The sequence below is a fragment of the Gorilla gorilla genome, chromosome 10 (assembly GCF_029281585.2).
Source record: "Gorilla gorilla gorilla isolate KB3781 chromosome 10, NHGRI_mGorGor1-v2.1_pri, whole genome shotgun sequence".
NCBI lineage: Eukaryota > Metazoa > Chordata > Mammalia > Primates > Hominidae > Gorilla > Gorilla gorilla.
Window position 1 is genome coordinate 142655748 of NC_073234.2, and position 25337 is coordinate 142681084.

Here is a 25337-nt window from a genome sequence, read left to right on the forward strand (position 1 = left end):
TTGCAGTCACTTGGGTTACGCACTTGGTACCAGCAGGCGTTTGCTTTTGGAATGCCTGGAACTTTTGTGAGGACTGTACATTTTCTGTCTCTGTCTATATAGAGGTGCTAATATCTGATTAGCACCTGTATATGTATATAGAGGCAGAAATATCTGATTAGGTTTTTTATTTCTAATCTGAGGATTGAATTTAAATATCCTTCAAGAAAGAGCAGACAGATATAAGCTATCAGTGACTTGTAGTTATTTGTAGCTATTGGGAAGACTCATTCTTTGATGGTTCAGAGAAGGCACTGTGCCTTTTTCAGAACTCGGCTGCTGAGTTAAGTTCTGATGTGGAGGCTGACATCTGGTGAAAGATGTCACGCCCGTGGGAAGGAGATACATATACCAAACTCAAGCCCACCATCTGTTAAGTGCAGAAGTGGCTTCAGTGCATTAAGGAGACTTCACCTATGAGTCTTTCTACAGAAGGAAAGTGAGCCTGATGCTAAACAATGATATGTATGATACAGGGTGCTACAAATGGAGGCTTCAGCTGGGCATCAAGAGTGTAGGTAGGCACTTCAAAGTGAGGACAAGAGCAAATGCAAGGACCCACCACTCACAGCCATCTCTTTTTTTTTTTTTTGGGAAAGGGGGAGGGACAGAGTCTCGATCTGTCATCAGGCTGGAGTGCAGTGGCGTGATGTCGGCTCACTGCAACCTCCGCCTCCTGGGTTCAAGCGATTCTCCTGCCTCAGCCTCCCAGTAGCTGGGATTACAGGTACCTGCCACCACGCCTGGCTAATTTTTGTATTTTTAGTAGAGACATAGTTTCACCATGTTGTCCAGGCTGGTCTCTAACTCCTGACCTCAGGTGATCTGCCCGCCTTGGCCTCCCAAAGTGCTGGGATTGCAGGCATGTCACAGGCCATCTCTTTACAACCACTTAATATTTACAAGTGTGTCCCAGTTTCCAGAGTATGAAAGAAGGGTCCTAAGAACCAGTCTCAATAAGGAAAATTAGATTAGATTTAGCTCATTTGATGCATCCCTACTTTGTTCCTGCATCTGGGAAGAGAGGGACTTATTAAAGTCTAGCATAAATCTGGTAAGAGCTGGCATATTCAATTTAGTAATTATTATTAATATAAATGATTATTAATAGATGAGAGTTTTGTAACTTAGTAAGAAGGTAGGAAACGATTTGTTTCCTATTGAGGATAATTAACCATGAAGGGAATAATTATAGACCTCATAAGTAAAAATCAAATTAATTTTATATAATTTTTATTTTGTATAGTTTTTATGCTCAGAGAAGTATAAAATTTCTACTTATTAGTTTTTTGTAAATAAGAACAAGAAACCTGAAACTGTTCAATAATATAATAATGTTATAAAGATTACATTTAATCTTTTATTTAAATTCTACATTATGGACAGTTGGGAAGAAAATGAGGATAAAAAATTCAGAGACTCAGAGAATCAGGATGGGGTTTACAGAAGAGCTGGGAGTCTGGAGATTTGGGTCCATCTAGTCTGGGGTCCATGATGAGAAATCTTCGTGGAGTCATTCCTACTGCACAAAAAGAGTTTTAAACTCATTGGTCGCTTTGGTATCATCTATCTGTGAATTAGAATCAGAAGGGAGAGAGGAAGAGTTAGTTTAATGACACTCTCTCAATTACTGATACAAATAGAAAATAAACAAAAGTATAACAAACTTGAACAACTCAATTAAATTGGACTCAAATTATCGTTATTGGACCCTCCACCTAACAAGATCAGCGCACATATTCTTCTCAAGTACTCACGAATCATTTCCCAATATAGAACATATTCTGGCCCGTAATAAAGCTTCAAGAAATTTAAAAGGATTTGAATAATATAAATTTTATTATCTGACCAACATGAACATAAATTAGAAATCAGTAACAGAAAGACCTACAAAAAACTTCCAGATATTTGGAAATCAAACAGCACAATTTTAAGAAACTTAAAGCAGAAACTGGAAAGCATTTTGAATTAAATGGAATTAAATGGAAATGAAATGCAACATATCAATATTCGTGGGACATGGCTAAAATATTACTTGGGAAAAGTTGTTTCATGAAAATTTGTGTGACACTGCTAAAATAAGAAAAGTTGTTTTTGTTTCTTTTTTTTTTTTTTAAGATAGGATCTTGGTCTGCTTCCCAGGCTGGAATGCAGTGGCATGATCACAGCTCACTGCAGCCTCAATTCCTGGGCTCAAGTGATCCTCCCACTTCAGCCTCCAGAGTAGCTGGGACCACAAGCATGTGCCACCATGCACAGCTATTTTTTGAATTTTTATTTCTGTAGGAACAGGGTCTTGATATGTTGCCTAGGCTGATCTCCAACTCTTGGCCTCAAGTGATTCTCCTGCCTCAGTCTCCCAGAATGCTGGGATTATAGGCATGAGCTATTGCAGTACCTGGGCAAAGTTTACTGGGAAAAAAAGTCTGTGTTAGAAAAGAAGTAGGGCCGGGTGCAAATTAATGACCTAAACTTTCACCTTCAGAAATAATCCCAAACAGAGAAAGGGAAATAAGAAAGAAGGGCGAATAAAACCCAAAGTAAGCAGAAGAAAAGAAAGAAAAAAGATCAGAGTGAAAACCAATAAAATTGAAGAGAAAAGCAATAGATAAAAATTAAAGAAAAAAAACTAGTTCTTTAAGAAAAATTGAAAGCCCTCAGTCAGATTTACCAAGAAGCAAAGAGAGAGAGAGAAGACAGAACTTGGCAACGTGCAGGACTAGAGAGGTCATTTCGCTGCAGATTCTACAGACGGTAAAATAATAAAAATGAAACATGGTGAGCCCCAAGCCTATAAATGCACGCACTTAGTTGTAATACGTAAATTCTTTGAAAGACATACTACCAAAGCACACTCAAAAATAAATGTATAAAGCCAGGTGTGGTGGCTCACGCCTGTAATCCCAGCCCTTTGGGAGGCCGAGGAGGGTGGATCACCTGAGGTCAGGAGTTCAAGACCAGCCTGGCCAACATGGAGAAACCTCATCTCTATAAAAATACAAAAATTAGCAATGCATGGTGATGTGTGCCTGTAATCCCAGCTACTTGGGAGGCTGAGGCAGGAGAATCACTTGAACTCGGGAGGTGAGGTTTGCAGTGACCTAAGATCGTGCCACTGAACTCCAGCCTGGGCGACAGAGTGAGACTTTGTCTCAGATAATAAGAAATAAATATATAAAATTAATATCTGAGTTTATTAAAGAAATTTAAGATAAACCTTCCCACAAAGCAGCCAGATGGCTCCACTGGTGAATTCTACCATATGTTAAGAATGTTAAGAATAAATAAACATACAAATAAATAATAGCAATTCTACTCAATGTCTTCTAGAAAACTGAAGAGGAGAGGACATTTACTGGCCAATAAATTCTATGAGAGCAGCATTATTTTTATACCAAAATCTGCCATAGATAAAATAAGAATGACAGCTGTAGATTCATATCCTTAATATAGATGCAAAAGTTCTGAACAAAATGTAATTCAATAATATATATAAGCAATATATAATTTATCATGGCCTAGTATGGTTTACTCCAGTAATACAAGGTGTTTTTTAACTTCTGAATATCAATCAGGGATAAATTTATTAACAGACTGAAAAACAGAAATAAATATAACTATTTTTTTAAAAAGTAGGAACTGCATTTGGCAAAATCCAACATCTATTTCTGTTAAAAAACAAATGAACAAACAAGAAATACTCAGTAAACTTGTAATAGGAAATAAATAATTTCCCAAGTGGGTAAAGAATATTTACAGAAATACTCCAGCTAATATCATCCTTACAGGTAAAAGACAGTTTTACTTAGCGGTAGTTTTTACTCAGAGATAAAAGACCCTTAAGGTGGTGAGCAAGTCAATGATGCCAGCTCTGACTAAGAGTTTATTCAACATTGTCCAGGAGGTTCTACTCAGAGAAATAAGGCAAGAAAGCAGAAGGAAAAGACTTGAATATATGTCTTTATTTCACAAAAGATCTCCTGGAACTCATCAGTGAGTTTTAAAATGTTGCCAGATACAATATTTTGAAAATCCATTGTATTTCTATTAGCAATAGACAATTCAAATTTAAAGAAACAGATAGCATTTAAAATGGCATAAAAATATGTGTAAGAGAGGAATAAACCTGACAAAAGATGCATAAATTCTGTACAGCATGTGAAACACCACACAGAACCGGCCTCCTCTGTGGCACCTGCCAGAGTGAACACAGCTTGTCACTTGCCTCCTCTGATTCCAGATCTTGCCTGCTCCTCGGACCCTGAGAATTAATCAAGGCTCTCCAGAAATGAGCCCCTATGAGCCTCTGAAGGCCTCACTCTGGTCTTCCCAGTCCATACCCTTTCATCTTCCGTTAGACTCCAGGGGCTGCCTTAACAACATACCACAAATAAAGTGGCTTCAAAGAACAGATCTTCATTTCTCACAGTTCTTGAGGCCATAACTCTGAAATCAGTGTTGGTTCCTGCTGAGGCTGTGCTGGGAACCTTCTCTAGGTCTGTTGTAGCCTCCGGTGAGTGCTGGAGACCCTTGACCTTCCTTGGCTTGGAGATGTGTCACTCCAATTTCTGCTTTCGTCTTCACCAGACCTTCTCCCTGGGTCTTCCCACGACTGTCTTCTTATGAAGGACACCAGGCTTATTGGATTAGGGGCTCCTCCTGCTCTAGTGTGACTACATCAGAACCAATTATATGTGAAAGGACTCTATTTCCAAATAAAGTCACATTCTGGGGTACCGGATTTAGAACTTTAACAGATTTTTTTTCTTTTTTTGCGGATACAATCCAAGGCATGACACCTTCCATACTCCAATGATATCATGGGGTTTCACTTGACCACTTCCACTGGGCATGGGTGGACAGTCTGGGGCAGCAGTGGCCTGGGTTTGAGTGACTTCTTGTTCTGCCTCTTACAGGTTTAGTGAATCTAGACAGATCATTATTCTTCTCTGGGCCCTCTTTCCTGACGTCTATGAAATGGGTATGAACGCTGTTTCATGCTTCTAGGATTGTTACAGTGATGAAGTAATGAAGTCACTTCATGGGCAATTCCTATAATCCTATCCCAATGAGTCTTATTAATTCTAGTCGTTATCCATCAAGACACTGTTCAGATTTATGTCTAGTTTTTACTTTCCATGATAACCTGCCTTTTCTAATTTATTGATCATTTCAAAAGGCATCTATGGCAATGTGTGTTCAACTGTCCTGTAGCCTCATTGTCACTGGTCTATGAATCTGTTGCTGAGGGCATTCTCGAAGCTCTCAAAAACAGGATCTAAACCTCGCTCTACCATACCTACCCTGAACCTTGTATTTGGCAGCTTTAGCAAGGGTTTGGCAAATTAAGTTCAGAAAATGTACAGACAAATTCTAGAGAGATTATTTCAAAAGCCAACATCGAACAAGACAGGCAATGGTTCCATGGCTTCCCGCTGACTTAGGAAAAAGACAAAGCTCTTTTATATAGCTGACAAAAATCCATGCAGCCTAATTCCCACTTTTCTCTCTGGTTAAGGTCCCCAAGTTCCCATTCACACTCACCTTTGTGCATCGCTGGCCTTGCCTTGTCTTTCATACTCACTATGCTCTCTCCTTTCCCAGGACGTTGGCATAGGCTGCTCCCTCTGCTCTGCACCCTTGCCTCCTGCTTTCACCTGGTAAATGCTTCTGTATCCTTCAGGCTCCAAGTCAAATGTGAGGTCCTCAGAAGCCATCCCAACATCCTGGAGTGTGTCAATTCCACCATTTCATGGTCCTCCTCTGCATAGACTTGTAGGTGCTGTAATTTTCCATATGGTTATGGGACTATCTCTCTCCCCTAGCCTGAGCATGCAGAGAGGCAGGGACTGGCTTCCTTATTCCACACTGTGCCCTCCCGTACCCATTACCTATATAAAAAAAGTTTCATTAGTTAATTAATTAGCACCAGAACACATGTGAGTATATTTTACTTTACTATTACCCTTTAGTGGATTACATTAAAAAAGTTTTAGAAACAAATAAAAAAATGTAAATAATTCCTGATTTTATGCGACACCTAAGGAGATGCATCTGTGCTCTAGAATATGTTGCTAAATATCATAAAAGAATAATGAAAAATGTGCCCTTTTTTCTAATTATACTTATATCACATAAAATATATAAACATACATATTTTCTAATTATATTTATGTATATATACACCATTCATACATTCATGCATATATGTATGTATATATGAAAGAAAAAGATAAAAGACATTTTTATAAGTTATCTTAAGGAAAGGGTTATTTGAACTAGATAGCCAACAGGGTTTTGTAAGACCATGAAAACCATCGAATATATGCCTCCTTTTGAAGATTACCCATCTCTGTTTTTTATCTTGTCTCATCATTTTAACTTAATGTTGTGGTCCTAGTCAATATTTATTGTCTATTAAATATGTATCTCACACAAAGACAATCTTAGCTCATACCAAGTACATATCAAATTTAATAAGGGGCTACTGGTAGCTGGGGATTCATTACCATGGCATGAATTTTTATATCCAGATCTGGGAAACACAATCATTAAAAATAAGTCATCATATGTGTTTACATTAAATGGCAACTAAAATACCTAAAAATATAGTTTTCTCATAAAGATTAAATGAGATAATAAGGGAACTATCTTATTAATTTGGGTCACCAACATTTTAACGTAATGTAACACTATGTGCACTAAACTAATCATGAGCCATTAATGGTGTGGAATTTTAAAATGCTGCACCATCCTATTAAACATTACTGGTAACACTGATAGAACCAGACACAGCTTGAACTTCTGTTCTAACACTTCTTATGCCTGCACGACAATGTCATTATAGTAAAAATAGTTTTATAGGATTGATTCTACACAAACGTGAAGCCTCATAAGGCCCCAGGCTGCAATCATCAGTATGAAGAGTTTACCACAATGCTTCTGTTATATTTTAATATAGATAAGTAGTTGTCACACTGTGTTCCATGGACCCATAGTTTCCACAGCAGACCTGCTTTTTTTAGGGGAAGAACAAAATGGGTGGTGAAGGGTGAGCATCAGGTTGAGTTGGGTTCATGAGTTCCTGCCTGGAGCAGCCACCCTTTTGTCTGGGAATTCAGATAAAAGAGGAATGCAATTGGTAGAATGTCATCTATGACAGACGAGGTATATCTTCTATGCTGTGTTTGACTATAAACAACAGAAAACCTAAGTCAGAGTGATTTAAAACAAAAAGACATTTGTTCTTCACTTAATGAAATGTCCGGTAGTGGCTACCTCATGGTTGGCTTAGTAATAACTAAAAGATGTTATTAGAAATGCAGGCTCCTTCCACTGTTTCACTCTAACATGCTCAACTTGTTATTTCCTCTCTAATGCTCAATGCCTCACAGTCCCAAAGGGGTTGCCTCAGCTCCAGGCATCACATCATCACAGACAGCATACAATGCAGTACTGAATGTGATACAGGAGAAAAAGATAGCCTATGCATTAAAAAAAATAAGTGAAGGATATTTCTCCAGAGCTCCCAGTTCTGACTTATGTCCCATTGTCCAGAAATAAGTCAGATGTGGCCCCACAGTCACTGGGAACAGCACTGCAGTAACGATCAGACCAGTCTTGTTAGATCCTCTGGGTTGGGAACATGACTGGCCCAATAACATCAGGTTTAGGAAACTGGGAGACAGTGAGAATGGCTGCTGGGTGTTGGCCAAAGGAGGATAACAGCTTTGGGCACAAGTTGGTTTTCTGCTGGGTGGGAGATAATGAAGAAAGTGCTTGTTTGGGAGTTTTGACTGTGAAAAGGTCCTATTAATGAGCACCAGTGAATTATTTTTAAAATTACTGCGGTTATCCTTTTTCCCTTACGAAGAAAAGCAATACAGGTGAAAATTAGCTACTTTCTTAATCTAAACTTGAGATTTCCCAGAGATTCACCTTCTGGTCACCTCTAACCTAAAAATTGGCTCTTCGTATTAAACATGACTACCGTAATGCCACATTGCTCTGTTAGCTGCCAAAGGGAGATTCTTAGAAGTGAAATGATAAGAATATTTTTAAATAAACTTTAATTTCAAAGTGTGGACAAATAGAATTCTTTCAAGATCCCCTGTGCAAATGAAGAACCTGGAAGGCAGTTTTAGGTAGAAGGAGGAAATTTTCTTTTACATTGAAAACAAAAAAAGCAAAAGCAAATGTAATTTTACTACAATTTCTGTTGAGTTTTCCAGATTAAATCAATCATTTAGTGACAAATTATTTTTCGTAGTCATTTTTCATAGTCATTTAAGTCATTGATTGGGGTGGTTCACTGAAGTGCTGCCACAATTAAATATTTCACAATCAAGTCAAATAGATCCTTAACAATGATATGCAAAACCCACGTATTGTAGTGGTACTAACTTTGCAGAAACTGCATTCATTTATCATGGATGACTCAGACATGATGTGGAATTCGCTCATGTGCAATCAAGCCTACATGAGCTTATTTTGGTTACATTAATAGCTGAATCTCTGATGAGAGACACCAGGAAATAATAATCAAACTCATTCAGACTTTTCTGCTGTATATGTGAAGCTGCTCAGCAATGATTCATGCATTTGCAACTTTTAGGAGAATAAAAAATATGATGTCATGTGAGGCATGAGCCAATAAGGGTGGATAGAAATGGACACAAACTAATTACAGCAGTGAAGAGCAGGCTTTTCCATCAGCTTCCATTCCAATAAGCCAGAGGTTTGATATATGGGCAATTATGTTACTAGCTGGTGGAACTCCAACTTCTCCTCTGCAAATTAGTGAGCACTATTCTTTTGCAAAACATTTTTATTCATTTGAAAATATTTTAATACATAGATATTCTTAAGTAAAAAAGTAGAAAATACAGATGAGATTAAAAATGGAACGTGATGAAATCTCTACCATCCAGGGAAATAATGTTCTTTACAAATAGCATTTCCAAAATATATCAAAAATACAAAATAATCAGATGTGGTTTCTCTGCTTTCCTGCTGATTGGTCCTACTCCTGAGTTGACGTGATAAACGTATATTTTACAGACTGATGCCTCTGATGTGAGCTCAACCACAACCCTGTAGATACAACTTTAAAGCTTAGGACTCACTGTAGCTCTGTTCCTCTCTCATTCAGCATCATACACCATTCTGTAATTAGTCACAGGCCAAATCAACAACTTATAAATGTGCCGCTGGATTGAAATCAATAATCCATTAGCACAATGGATTCTCCAGCTTTCTCTAAATCTGGACAATGGTGTTGTTACTTTAAATGGTCTCAGCTGGACACGTTTTGACCCTGAAAGCTGACCACTTGCAGGTGACCTCCTGCTGTTCACACAGAACATGGCTGGGCAAGGTTAGTGGTAAGAAACACTAGTTAAAGCTGGAGCAGCAAAGACTGCAACAATGCTTATTCAAAGAAATTGATTTATACTTCACAAAATCATTTCCTTTGGAAATAGGCAAGCAGGTGGCTGCAATTTATATTTGTTAAGTTTTCCTCTGCTGTTTTTATTTTTTTTTTATCCTTAGGGACAGCTTTTTAACAAAACTGCTAATGTACAAGTATTTATCCTTCTTGTTTTTCTTTTCTTCTATGTCCATTTCCTTCTCTGCCTTCATCATGGAAAGTTTTAATCAAAAATGTAAGCACTATCTACCAGAAACCAAATGAGCAAAATAATCAATGTATTTCCTTTTTTAAAATGTATATCTAAATAGATCACTTGTGGAAAATTATGAGTAAGGACCGATTATGATTCCACATTGTGGAGTTGTGCAATGTTTTCCTGCCAGGCCCTGAGCTATCATTATAATCAAAATTCTTTTTTTTTTTTTTGAAAAACCAAAATGAAATTTCAAACTTTCTAAACAGTGCAAGATGGTGGCAGATAGTAGCTAATGCAAAAAGTTAATGGAAACTTAGATCCATAGATCACACTGAATAATTAGAAAAGAGGATGTGATCTCCCATTGCCTAGTAACTTTATCACATCTTCTCCTCTTTCAGAGATATTGAAGAACCTAAGTTAGTGTTTGCAAAAGTAATGGCAAGATGAGAGCAGAATTAGTTGCTTTGCCTATACTTCTGAGGACAGCAGGAATGGACACCTCCCCTATGCTCATGCGGGTGGGACATCTTCGTGAAGCTTATATTTTCAAGGAAGAATCTTGAAAAAATATCTACGGCACCCCAGCACCGTCATCACTCCTTCCTCAGATTTCACCCAGCTGCCCGCTTAAGCTAGCACATCTGCAGAGGTAACACTGACCCCAGCATGAATATAGACCTCCAAGTGTGCTTCCTCTCAGCTGTATCTAGCCACACTGTTCTTCTACTGTTGGACTAGAGTCTCAACTACTGCCTGCAAGACTTCCATGCTCCTGTCTTTCAGTCTGAACCCTGCTTACCACCAAGTGTCTACAGGGCATTAGGCAGGTCACCCAACTCCTTGTGCCTCCATCTCTGTACTCAGGATTCTGGAGTAGCTAATCTGTCAGTTCCTTCCACCTGGAGATGCCTGCTTATCATTTCAATAAGGCCATACCTTACAGGTGGGGTTTCTCAACCTTGGCACTATTGCTATTTAGGGTTGGATAATTCTTTATAGCAGGAAGCTGTGCTGTGCCCTGTAGAATACAGCATCCCTGACCTCTGCTAATTAGATGACAGTCATGCCTTCTCCTAAGCTTGGACAATAAAAAATGTTGCCAAGTATTGCCAAATGTTCCCTGGGGAGCAAATGGCCTCAGGTTGAGACTTGCTGCTGTAGATAACCACATTATCATTTGAGAGTTTTAACAGGGGGCGTTGTGATTCCTTACCTTACAACAACAACTTGGAACAGTAGGTTAAGTCTTGACCACAGACAATTACAAGACAATTATAAAGGCTTTCCCTGCTAGGCCTCACTGGGGTGGGGGAAGCTGCTCCCCTCAAACCAGCTTTAGGGCATAGCTAGTGCTTTGCAGACTCTGAAGGGAGCTGCACTCCAGTCCTCAGACCTCCCTGGCTCACCATGCCTTTTCATGGTTCCATTCCCAGCCCGAGTGACTCCATGTTTAGGTCTCGATCTGAGGCACTGGGCCCAGGTCTTCTTCAGAGGCCTCTGCCTGGTCCTCCTTATGAGGGTCAGAGAGGCAGGGAAAGGGTGAGATGCTTCCATTCTGACTCAGTGCCCACCTGTTTCCCACTCCTATACCTCCTCCTCCTCCACAGGCCCCAGGGTCCATAACACTTCAGGAGCCTTTCGTGGGGGGCTCCCTCAACAGGGATATGTAGTCTTCCTGCACTCTACTCTGAAGTTCCATGGGGGAAAATTACACAGAGGGAGTAGGCATTTTCTTTGGTTTTAGACTTTTGATTATACCCTGGCAGTAAGTGATTGAAGGCTTAATGCTTCCATTTCTGGCTTGTGTCTTTGATTGGCTGCTCTTACCCCCCAAGAAACGGAAAGAGCTCAGGGCACTTGCATGCCTGCACTTCTATGGGCATGCACACATGTTCTCTCTCTCCCTCCCCCCACCTTCCCTCCTTCCATCCTTCCCCACTTCCATCCTTCCCCCTGTCTCCAGCTCAGCTAAGGTACGCTTGGCTAAGCACTTAGGAGAAACCACACACTGGATGCCTGGAACTGCTAATTACCTTGCCGAGAGAATAGAAGGCCAGGCTAGGTTTTAAGGAGAAGCTGGATCTTTGTTCTCTTTTTAAAAACATTACCCTCTTGGTGAATATTGGCCCTTGTATTGTACAGCTCTCCCGGACCTAAAGCCCAGTGGTCTGTCCAGCCTGAAGCCTGCAGTTCAGCCCCTCTGAGCACTGCAGAAGCAAACTCCTGCTGCCCAGGGCTTTCAGGCATTCTGGCCCTAACGCCTCTTCCTTTTGCACACCCCACCCTGCTCAAGGTCAAAGCCTGGGCCATGAGTCAAGGGCAGCTGTCCCAGCCTTATTCATTAGACTACCTGTGTCTGAATAGCCTGTTAGTCAAGTGATAGGTTAAATCCATTGAGAAAGGTGGACTGTAAAAGAACTTAATTAAGATGACCAAATACTTTATCATTCAAACTGGGATACCGTTGAAAATGAAAGGGCTAGAGTCAATAACTATAGCAAGACAGTGATTGCAAATTGGCCAGGCCATAGAATCCCCTGGTTACAATGACATTTTCTGCAGAAAAGAGACTACTCTGTGGATTCTCAGATATCAATAGTGTGTGTGCTAAAGTGAGGTGGACCAATTTCCCCCAAAATCCTTACAAAGAGTCAAGAAAGCCAAAATTTGAGGATAAACAAGTTGATAAACCACTAACTGAATTAACAAAGAAAAATGGAGAGAAGATCCAAGTAAGCACAATCAGAAATGACAAAGGTGAAATTACAACCAATCCCACAGAAATACAAAAGAGCCTCAGAAACTATTATGAACATCTCTATGCACACAAAATAGAAAATCTAGAGGAAATGGGTAAATTCCTGGAAACATGCAAACTCCCAAGATTGAATCAGGAAAACAGAAACCTTGAACAGACCAATATCGAGTTTCAAAATTGAAGCAGTGATTTTTAAAAAAAGCCCTATCAACCAAAAGAAAGCCCCATAATAGATGAATTCACAGCCAAATTCTACTGGACATACGAAAAAGAGCTGCTACCAATCTTCTGAAATTATTCCAAAAAAGAGGAGAGGGACTCCTCCTGAACTTTCTGTGAAGCTGGCATCATCTTGATACCAAAACGTGGTAAAGACATAATGAGAAAAGAAAACTTCAGGTCAATATCCCTGATGAACCTAGATGCAAAAATCCTCAACAAAATACTAGCAAACTGAATCCAACAGCACATCAAAAAGTTAATTCACCATGATCAAGTAAGCTCCATTCCTGGGAGGCAAGGTTGGTTCAATATTTGCAAATGAATAAATGTGATTCACCACATAAAAAGAGTTAAAAACAAAAACCATATGATCATCTCAATAAATGAAGAAAAAGCTTTTGATATAATCCAATATCCTCTCATAATAAAAGCCCTTGAGAAACTAGGCATTAAAAGAGATTCACCTCAAAATATTAAGAGCCATCTATGACAAACCCACAACCAACATTATACTGAATGGGCAAAAACTGGAAGCATTCCCCTTTAGAACTGGAACAAGATAAGGATGCTGACATTCACCATTCCAGTTCAACATAGTACTGGAAGCTCTAGCCAAAACAACAAGGGAAGAAAATGAAACAAAAGGCATCCAAACAGGAAAAGAAGAAGTCAAACTATCTCTTTTTGTGGACAATATGATTCTACACCTAGAAACTCTAGAGATCCTGCCAAAAGCCTCCTAAATCGGATAAACAACTTCAGTAAAGTTTTAGGATATAAAATCAATGTACAAAAGCCAGTAGCATTTCTACACACCAATAATATTCAAGCTGAGAGGCAAATCAACAACACAATTTCATTTACAATAGCCACTAAAAAAAAAAAATCCCTAGGAATACATCTAACCAAGAAGACAAAAATTCTTTACAGGGAGAACTACAAAACACTGCTAAAAGAAATTATAGATGACGCAAACAAATGGAAAAACCTCCATGCTCAGGGATGGGAAGAATTAGTATCCTTAAAGTGGCCATACTGCTTAAAGCAATGTACAGATTCAATGCTATTCATATCAAACTACCAACATCATTTTTCATAGAACTAAAAAAAAGTATTCTAAAGTTCATATGGAACCAAACAAGAGCCTGAAGAGCCAAAGCAATTCTAAGAGAAAAGAACAAAACTGAAGGCATCACATTACCTGACCATACTATAAGGTTACAGTAGTCAAAACAGCATGGTACTCATAGAAAAATAGATACATAGAGCAATGGAATAGAATAGAAAACCCAGAAACAAATCTGTACACCTGTAGCCATCTGATCTTTGATAAAGCCAACAAAAATAAGCAATGGGGAAAAGACTCCTATTCAATGAATAGTTCTGGGATAGCTGGCCAGCCGTATGCAGAAGAATGAATCTGGACCCCTACCCTTCATCATATACAAAAATTAACTCAAGGTCGATTAAATATTTAGATGTAAGTCTTGAAGCTATAAGAATCCCAGAAGAAAACATATGAAACAACATTCTGGGCATTGGCCTTAAGAAAGAATTTATGACTAACTCTTTCAAAAGCAATTGCAACAAAAACAGAAATTTACAGCTGGAACCTAATTAAACTAACGAGCTTCTGCACCACAAAAGAAACCATCAAGGGATCAAACAGAGAACTTGCAGACTGGGAGAAGATATTTGAAACTATACATCCAACAAAAGTCTAATACCCAGAATTTGGAGGGCCCTTAAAAAATCAACAGCCAAAACAAATAACCCCATTTAGAAATGGGCAAAGAACACGAACAGGCACTTCTCAAAAGAAGATATACAAGTGAATAACAAACATGTGAAAAAATGCTCCACATCAGTAATCATCAGAGAAATGCAAATCAAAACCACAATGAGATATCATCTCACACCAGTCAAATTGGTGGTTATTAAAAAGTCAAAAAACAACTGATGCTGGTAAGGCTCCAGAGAAAAGAAAGGGAATGCTTATAGACTGTTGGTGGTAATGTAAATGACTTCAGCCACTGTGAAAAGCAGTTTGGATATTTCTCACATAACTAAAAACAGAACTACCATTCAACTAAGCAATTCCATTACTGGGTGTATACCCAAAATAATATAAATCATTTTATCAAAAAGACACATGCATCTATAGGTTCATCACAGCACTATTCACAATAGCAAAGACATGGAATCAACCTATGTGCCCGTAATTGGTGGTTTAGATAAAGAAAATGTACATATACATCATGGAATACTAAACAGCCATAAAAAAGAATGAAATTATGTCCCTTGTGGCAACATGGATGTAGCTGGAAGCCATGATCCTAAGCAAATTAACACAAGAATAGAAAACCAAATACCACATGTTCTCAATGATAAGTGGGAGTTAAGCATTAGGTACACACAGACACAAAGATGGCAACAATAGACATTGGGGGGAGGGAGGGAAACAGGTAGAGGTTGAAAAACTTATTATTGGGTACTATGCTCACTACATAAGTGATGAGATTTGTACCCCAGACCTCAACATCACACAATATACCCAGGTAACATACCTGCATATATACTATCTGAATCCAAAACAAAAGTTTAAAAAATAAAAATAGAAATGTTTTTTAAAAACCCCTGTATTTAACATTTAAAAATGTATATTTCAGGCTGAGCATGGGGGCTCACGCCTGTAATCCTAGCATTTTGGGAGGCCGAGGCGGGTGGATCATGAAGTCAGGAGATGGAGACCACCCTGGCTAACACGGTGAAACCCCAACTCTACTAAAAATACACAACATTAGCCAGGCATGGTGGCACGTGCCTGTAGTCCTAGCTACTCAGGAGGCTGAGCCAGGAGAATGGCTTGAACCCCAGAGGCAGAGGTTGCAGTGAGCTGAGATCGCGCCATTGCACTCCAGCCTGGGTGACAGAGTGAGACTCCATCTCAAAAAAAAAAAAAAAAGTATATTTCAGTTTCTCTTAAAAAGAAAAAACATGTAGTAACTCCAGGCTCTTGTTCCCAATCTGAGCTGTGTGTGCAGCTGCTCCAGCCAGCCAAAGGATCTGCTCTGCTGACACCACAGTCGCTATTCCTGTCATTCCACTTGTCTCTCCTAAGTAATTTAAGTCTCCTCTCTGGTGGCTGTTGGTGTTTATTTGGAACTTGTTCTACTCTTCTGCCCTGATATCTCTCCTGTGAGCTTCATTACTTCCTAAAGTCTCATCCCACAATCTCTCCCAGACTCTTAATGCAGATTCTCAGCTTGTGCCTGCAAATGAGCTGCCATTCACCCTGAGCAGAACGAGAACAGCCAGGGGCCCAAAGAGGAGAGGAGAGGACAGGGCAGCCTGCCAGGGGACCTCTGAGGAGCTGACAATGTGGCCAAGGGGGCAAGGGTCTTTCTATCCTTTCTCCATGGGTTTTCCTACCTTGTCCTCTTCTCTGACTAGTGCCTGCTGAGGGCAAAATGGGGACATCATTTGTGTTGTGCTGGGCTTGTCAGTCATTCTACCGGCCATTCTTCCAACTTCAGTCACAGTCCTGGGGTCTGGGAGTCCTTAGAATTTTGTGGCATGGAATTCCTCCACACTCCTTCCTCTGTGCATCCACAGCACGTCTTGAAGGTCCCTTTAGTTTTATTCTGCCACTTGCTAGTTTGTCTGTGTGTCATCCTTCAGTCTTGCAATTTCCTTACCCTCATATCCAATGCTGGAACAAGTTTTATTATTCCAGCCACTAAATGCCCTCCTCTCTCCACCTAATTTCCACCACCCTACTCCTTGCTCACCTATTCTTATGCTTGGACTATTGCAGTAGCTTCTTAAGTTCACCACAAGTCTACTCTTGTCCTGGCAATCCATTATCCACACAGGATTTATGGTGACTTTTTAAACTACATTACCTCACTCTCTTGCATAAAAACCTACCCATGAGTTTCTCAATGCATATAACACCATCAACTATAGTCAGCCTCTCCAATCTACTCCATCCATCTTCACCTCTTTCACCTTCCAATAAATGGGTTTCTTCACCTTTCTCAAACACTCCAGGCAATGCCTTTGCACTTCCTGTTCCCTGTTTCTGGAATTATTTTCCTTTAGGTTAGCACATCTGGCTTTTACATTCTCCTGGTCTCTGTTACATGTCCATTCTTCAGAGAGCCCTTCTTGGAAGACTCTCAATTAAAGCAGCACCGTAACTTCACTTTATGAAGTTAAAAGTGATGTTACGAAGTAAAAAGTGATTTTTTTACTTCATAACTTCATAATTGGAGTAAAGTGATGGAAATAATTGGAGTAAAGTTCTCCAATTGTTGTCTCCTGTTTTTTTTCGTCATTGTTTGTTTGTTTGTTTGCTTGTTTTTTGAGATGGAGTCTCACTCTCTCACCCAGGCTGGAGTGCAATGGCACAATCTCGGTTCACTGCAACCTCTGCCTCCCAAGTTCAAGTGATTCTCCTGCTTCAGCCTCCCAAGTAGCTGGGATTATAGGGGCCAGCCACCACACCTGGCTAATTTTCATATTTTTAGTGGAGACGGGATTTCACCACGTTGACCAGGCTGGTCTTGAACACTTGACCTCAGGTGATCCACCCACCTCGGTCTCCCAAGGTGCTGGGATTACAGGAGTGAGCAACTGCACCTGCCCAGGTTTTTTTTTTTTTTTTTAACCCTCTGAAGCCATCTTATTTTTTCATTTACCCATGCCCAGTTGACCACTCCCACAGAATATCAGCTCCATATCAGCAGAGATCTTGCCGCGTGTACACAACTGTATTCCCAGTGACTTATTAGTAGAAAGTGACCCTCACAAATATTTGTGGGATGGTGAATGTTTTGCAGTAACTGTAAGTTGCCTCAAGAATTACTGTTTTATTTTTTATGTTTTTCAAGAGATAGGGTCTCGCTCTGTCACCCAGGCTTGAGTGTAGTGTTGCAATCATGGCTCACTGTAGCCTCAAAATTCTGGCAATGATTCTCCTGCTTCAGCCTCCCAACCAGCTGGGAGTACAAATGTACCCACCACACCTGGATAATTGTATTAGTCCGTTCTCATACTGCTAATAAAGGCATACTCAAGACTAGGTAATTTATGAAGAAAAAGAGGTTTAATAGACTCACAGTTCCACATGGCAGGGGAGGCCTCACTCTCATGGTGGAAGGTGAAGGAGGAACAAAGGTACATCTTACGTGGCGGCAAGTAAGAGAGCATGTGTAGGGGAACTGCCCTTTATCAAACCATTAGATCTCATGAGACTTATTCACTATCATGAGAACAACATAGAAAAAACCCATTCTCTGGATTCAATTATCTCCCACCATGTCCCTCCTACAACACATGCAGATTATGGGATTCAAGATGAGATATCGGTGGCACAGCCAAACCGTATCATTACTTTCTGTATTTTTTGTAGAGACAGAGACACCATATTGCCCAGGCTGGTGTTGAACTCCTGGGCTCAAGTGATCCTCCTGCCTCGGCCTCCCAAAGCACTGGGATTATAGGCGTGAGCCACTGCGCCTGGCCAATAATGACTGTTAACTACTCAAATTACTGTAAATTTCTCTTTTGTGGGGCTCATGTCACCCTCTTTCCTCTCCAGAATCCAGCATGGTTCCTGGAACAGGGCAGCTGCTATCACACGTATTTGTGGAGGCAAATGCTGGCTGCCTAAAAACACTTTATATTTACTCATGACCATGAAACTGTCTCTGGCCAATGAAATGTGAGAATTAACTCACATACAAACCAGTTCTGGGGCTTGACTCTCTACCCTACTCTTCCCTAACTCTGTACACATTGGATCTCATGGTGAGATTGAGCCTCTGGTCAATGTGGGTCCCTACAGTAAGGATGCTTCCCTCCAAATAACAAAAACCCCAGGTTGGATATGTGGCAGAAACATGAAATAATCTCTTGTGATGTTGTTTATATTTTATGGTGCTGAGATTGTGGAGCTGTTTGTTACAAGGGCATAACCTAGCCCATCCTTACTAATGTAGCATATCCACCTACTAGACACTATCTTAGATGTGATTGACACAAAATGTACAAGACAGCCTCTTCCTCCGAGGAAATTAAGGCTGGTGAGAATGACTGATAGAAATTAAATGAGGTGCCTAGATGATTGATGCAGTCAATGAACAGCATAACTTAGCACACTTGCACTCCCTACTCAAAATACATTTCTCTAACTGCACATTTATGTTTCTTTTCCACAGCATTGGGTTGCTGTTGAACACCTCCCATACAATACATTAAAAACTATTTCATCTTTTTGTATGTTTATATTATTTGATCACCATCATCAACCACAGAAGTTGTTGGAATGAAAATCACTAGAACCCTCTCCAATGTGTCCTTAGCTCCTATCTTCCCATAGACTTAGTTTCCTCATCCACGGATATAAATTAGAAAACAGCAAGAAAAATTGTAGCCAGCCGAATGCCCAGCACTTGAAAAATTTACACACAACTTTCTAAAATCAACCTTGACTTGGAAAGATACCCAGGTTCTCTTCACCCTTACTTCTGAAAGTATCTGAAGGTAATAAGATACCAAAAGTCTACAACTGTCACAGGAAGTTAGCAAGTTTATAAAAGTTTATATACATGCGCATGGCATATGTATTGGCATATGTGTGTGCGTGTGTGTTTGTGTGTGTGTGTTTATATTCTCTGGTACCATTCTTTTTATGTATTTACTTGGCCACGGCTGACCCTCCCACAGGAGGACCAGCTACATAGCAGCAGACAGCTTGCACCTTGTTAGCCCCTATACCCCAACTGGGAGAAAGGACACTAAGCTGGCAGCAGTAGGTTTATGATGGGATTAAATGCACCAGATAATTTTTGTTGATATTTTTAAATAAAAATATGTTACTATTGCATTTTTAAGAGAAATTATACTAAAGGAACTGTTTTACCTTAATGTGTTCTGAGCCTCCTATTTGGGAAATTTTACATCTTTTTAATTTTTCTTTCATCTTTTAGAGATGGAGTCTGTCAGCCAGGCTGGAATGCAGTGGCGTGGCCATGGCTCACTGCAGCCTCGACCTCCTAGGTCTAAGTGAGCTCCGCCCTATGCCTGGCCAGATTTTATAGCTTTCACACTGAGTTGTCTAAGACAGAGCAAGCCATCTGTGCAGGACTGTCTGAGATCAGAAGCACATAACTGGGTGAGCTCCCCTGCATGCTCTTATCTCCTTGTTGTGGCATCCTGGGGCAAGAGAAGGAGAGGAATTCTGAGGGCACGTTTTACCTCAAACAGTGATAGGATTGCTTGAGAGTGCCTGTCAGGGCCATCAGCGGGATAAACAGGAGCACCGTATTATGAAGTTTTAACTCAAGTTTAGAATACTGTGATGGCATTTCTAGAGCTAATAGCATTGACGTTATCACTGTTGTTTCCCAAATTATGCATATTTTGAGAAGTTAATGAAATATTTCTTATTCTATACCAATTTTTAATGCTAACAAGATTACCAATGTTATTAACAGTTGTTCATATATGAAAGCCGCATTTCTAGATAACTAATAGGAAAAACGTGTCAATCCAACCCCAAGGCAACAATTACACAAATTAGTTTGCTTTGCTTTTAAGCAACAAGCAGACTATCAAAATATTAATCTGATAAACTACAAAGTAAATTAGATTAAGCAAAGTAGCTACTTTGTATTTTTATATTTTAAATATTGTCATATGCTTATCAGAGAAGTAATTCCTATATAGTAATTTATTTCTGCATTTTAATGATGTTAAAATCCTCTTTACACTTATCTTTTAAAAATTTTAATGATATTTCTTAAATGTATAGAAATAAATTTTAATTTGGCACGCAAATTAAAACTGGCATTTATACTCAAAGGATAAAAGGATGACTCTCTAGAAGAATAAAAATATTAGCTAAACATAGGCTTTATATTTTTGTTCTTTTTTTTTTTTTTTTTTTTTTTTTTTTTTGAGACGAAGTTTCACTCTTGTTGCCCAGGCTGGAGTGCAAAGGCATGATCTCGGCTCACCTCAACCTCTGCCTCTCTGGTTCAAGCAAGTCTCCCGCCTCAGCCTCCCGAGTAGCTGGGACTACAGGCATGTGCCACTATGTTCAGCTAATTTTGTATTTTTAGTAGAGATGGGATTTCTCCATGTTGGTCAGGCTGGTCTCAAACTCTTGACCTCAGGTGATCTGCCTGCCTCAGCCTTCCAAAGTGCTGGGATTATAGGCATGAGCCACCATGCCTGGCCTGTTCTTTTTTAAGATGGGAGAGTTGACACAGAGTTTATATCTAAACATACATTAAGAAAGCACACATTTGGTCCAATTGTTCCATTATGCAGTGTTTAGCTTTGTGCTTTCTTGCAATTTTACCATTGATAAAATCATCCCTAATCATGAGGTTCAGTGTTATTCACCTGGTTCCCCAAATTCTATCCCTTCTTGAATGGCACAGTGGTGGCCATGCTGATAGTGTATGAAAATAATAGGGCAATTGGAAATGGTTTTGAAATTTCTATCATATAAGCTCATAGTTAAATTTTCTGAGTTCTGTTAACTATGATCTGGAAAACTATCTTTAATCTCTGGGAAACTTTGGCTATGTTTGAAAGAGATATTTCTGAAATTGGCTTTCTCAGTATGTACAAAATAACTTCTTAAGCAATGAAATTCACTTATGTATGTAAGCAGATGTGAGCAATCATAATGGGTGGTTTGAAAAATGTTTTCTATTCATTTATGATCAGAGAATATCTACCAGAGTCAGATATTAATGTTAATAATAATAATAATTATTATTAATCTCATTCAGCATATATTTATTGAGGAATCACCTATACCCCATGGTCTGTAGCTGTGACAGTCACTAGTTGCAACTGCCACCCCAGCACATACAACTTCATTCTCTCTCTTTTCCACTAACAAAATCCTCAGTCTGAGCTAGCTATGCAGAATAAACACTGCATTTTCCTGCCTCTCTTGCAGCTAAATATAGTCCCATGATTAAGTTCTTGCAAGTAGGATATGGAAAAATAATGTATGCCTCATATGGGCCATAGCTATTTTTTTTTTTTAAAGAACAGAGTCTCTTCTCCATGCCCCTCTTCTCACTCGCTGTCATAGGGTGTGGAGATGCATCATCTTGAAACATTTCGATAATAAAAATATCCTAGGGATGGGTAAATGACAAAATAGAAAATGTCCTCTTATGACCATTTCTTCCTGAATGCCTCATGTTTCCAGATATAAGTACAAACACCATCACTTACACACCAGGTAAAACCAGCATCGTTATCTCTTCATGAAAGCTATGGAGGCTGACAGTCAAGGGGCTAAAATACACAGACAGTTCCTGGTGACATCAGAATGGGAAGTGGGATTTACCAATGGAGATTCCTGGCAGGGCGGTGACAGGGATAGATAATAGAGTGTTAAAAGGAAACAAAGGCACATTTCCTGTGAGAACCCGTATTTCATTCTAGCTGGCAGGGAATTTAATGGTAGGAGATGGTGAGATAATCTGTCAGTGTTGAAGAGGACTTTAAACTCCTGAGTAGCAAGTAAAAATCTCAGATTCAAGCAACATTGCTGGTCATAAAGCGTTTTCCCTCCTCTCATTCTTCCCCACAATCCCTCCTGCACAGGCAGGCAGTGCTATTGCTTACCCCTTGCAACTGGAGAAATAACACACAGATGATATATTAGCCTGTTTTTGCACTGCTATAAATAACTACCTGAGACTGGGTAATTTATAAAGGAAAGAGGCTTAGTTGGCTCATTATTCCACAGGCTGTACAGAAAGCATGGCTGGGAAACCTCAGGAAACTTTCAATGATGGCGGAAGGTGAAGGGGAAGCAGGCACATCTTACATGGCTGGAGCAGGAGGAAGAGAGAGAGAGGGTGGGGGAAAGTGCTACACACTTTTGAACAACCAGATCTCGTGAGAAATCTATCATAAGAACAGCAATAAGGGGGAATATCTAGCCCCATGATGCCATCACCTCCCACCAGGCCCCTCCTCCATCACTGGGGACTACAGTTCAACACGAGATTTGGTCAGGGACACAAGCCCAAACCACATAGGAAGGCTTCAACTTTCCTTATCACGAAGCACTTGCTTTATTTGTAGTTAAGGACTGTATCTCCGTCGACATGCATTTGGTCCCAATCCAGCTGTGGCATAGCCCAACTTTTCTTCAATGTGACAGCTGAGAAAAAAAAATGCGTTTCCCTTCAACAAGCTATAGAGAAGCTGAGAAAAACACTCACTGACCCTGCCTCACCTTGGAAGCCAGGTTTCTTGGTTAGACTTTATGTCTGCCATGAGTTGAGTTACCTTTTGTAATTTTTTTAAGTGAACGAGGAAGAGTTCTAGCATGGCAGGATTGGCAGAAGCTCACGCTGTTGGTTCTCAGTGTACACACAGTGAGCTGAACAGGAGAAAAACCCTCATGTTGACTGCACAGAACTCTCTAAACCTTCCCTGACAGCTGTTGATGCAGGTTAAAACGTGGCATTCTGGGAAGCGGAAGAGACAGCATACAGACGGGATTTCTGATAAAGTTTGGTCATTAAAATTGAGAATTTTGTACCTTTTTTTATTATTCAAGAAGATGGTTCCATTGGTCTTTCATAAAATGAACTCAGCAAACATTAATAGCTCAGTAATCAATGTCTGGCTATTGGGCAAGGTAAAGAACTAAATTAATAAATACAAGATTGAAGACACAGAACACTGCTAATTTTCTGAAGACCGGCTTCTGACTTTATACCACGTGAATGGGCAAGTTCCACCTGTGCTCACAGGCAGTACAGGATTTCCTTGTAGCTATAGAGGAAGGGAGGTGTTTTTGTTGACATTTAAATCACATTTAAAGCTGTTGCTTTAATTAGGGCTTTTGTCTTAATCCCATTATGCTGAAAACCTCGTGGGGCACAGCATCATTAGGGATGTTTAGTGGTAGATGGAACACAGGTTTTGGTTTATGTATGGACTTGGGTTCACGCTCTGCTTTATCCTAAACAATAATTCTTAACCAACTATTATCAACTTGAAATTATATATATATATATATATATACATATATATGCACAACTAGGACCATACAAACCCAAATTAGAGATAATTAAGCCATGAGTAATAATACTCTTTTTCTTTTCTTTTTTTTTTTTTTAAGATGGAGTCTCGCCCTGTAGCCCAGGCTGGAGTGCAATGGTGCGATCTCAGCTCACTGCAACCTCTGCCTCCCGGGTTCAAATGATTCTCCTGCCACAGCCTCCTGAGTAACTGAGATTACAGGCACCTGCCACCACGCTCAGCTAATTTTTGTATTTTTAGTAGAGACAGAGTTCCACCATGTTGGCCAGGCTGGTCTCAAACTCCTGACGTCGTGATCCGCCTGCCTCTTTTTGAGTACAATTTTCAAATATTTCTACATTTAGTACCTTGCATGGAATCCTCTGGGATTCAGATTTTTCAAAATTAGAATATGAAGCGGCTAATTTCAAATTTCATTCTAAGAGAATTTTACCAGTTGGTTACAGAAAGTCCATTTTGAGCAGTATGATAAACGCATACTTCTAAATACATTTTAAATAAATTGAGAGCATTTTGACCCTCGACTGATTATTTTACTTGCATGATAGTTCCATAATAAAAGAACGCTGTGTGTGGAAGTGCAGGAAATAGAGATGAGGATATTTTAAGAATCTTCTAGTCTCTTTTGTGCCCGTCTGTATTAGTAAGGAGAAACAGAACCAATAGGGTAGATACATAGACAGATATAGAAAGATATATGAGGAGACATATTAAGGAAATTGACTTACATGATTATGGAGGCTGAGAAGTCCCATGGCAGGACACTTGTAAGCTGGAGACCCTGGCATGACAGTAGCGTGGCTCAGTCCAAGTTCTAAAGAATCAGAACCAGGGAAGCTGACGGTGTAATTCTCAATCTGAGTCCGAAGTCCTGAGAACCTGGGGGGGCTGCTTGTGTAAGTCTCAGAGTCTCAAGGCCAGGGAGAATGGAATTCTAATGTCCAAAGTTCAGGAGATGAAGAGTGTCCCAGCTCCAGGAGAGAACAAAAGGAAACCCTTTTCTCTCTATTTTTGTTTTATCCTAGTCCACAGCTGCTTGAATGATGCTCTCCCACATTGAGGGTGGGTCTTCCCCACATGATCCACTGACTCACACACCAGTCTCCTCTGGAAACACCCTCACAGACACACTCATCAGTGATACTTTATCATTTCTCTCTATATTCCTTAATCCAGTCATGTTAACTATTAAAATTAACCCTCACTCTCCCCTCCACCATGTTTTTATAAAGGATTAGAGAGGAATGTTGGACCACATACAAAATGAAGATTGACTCCTTGGGACTCTATTGGTTTATCTCTATATTCAGGGAAGGCTGACTTTCTCCAAGCTGAAACTTCTGCAGAGACTTACTGGATTTTTGCTGTACCTGGACAATGTGAACAGGAAAGATCCATCTGTGCTCACAGGTAGTACAAGATTTACTTGTATATTTACTTGTATTTATAGAGAGGGGGAGTCATTTCTGTTGACATTTGAGTCACATTTCAAGCTGTTGCTTTAATTAGGGCTTTTGTCTTAATCCCATTATGCTGAAAGTCTTGTGGGGCACAGGTGTCATTAGGGATGTTTTAGTGTAGATGGAACA

General features: G+C 39.8%; 1 long non-coding RNA gene across 1 annotated transcript; it reads right to left on the reverse strand.

The window, feature by feature from the left end:
• Positions 1–1371: 1371 nt before the first annotated feature.
• On the reverse strand, positions 1372–24790 carry LOC129525738 (uncharacterized). Its single transcript, XR_008670189.2, has 2 exons — positions 24477–24790; positions 1372–1609 (listed from the first exon to the last, which is right to left on the reverse strand). It is a non-coding gene; the product is annotated as an uncharacterized lncRNA (long non-coding RNA).
• Between the last annotated feature and the right edge of the window lie 547 nt (positions 24791–25337).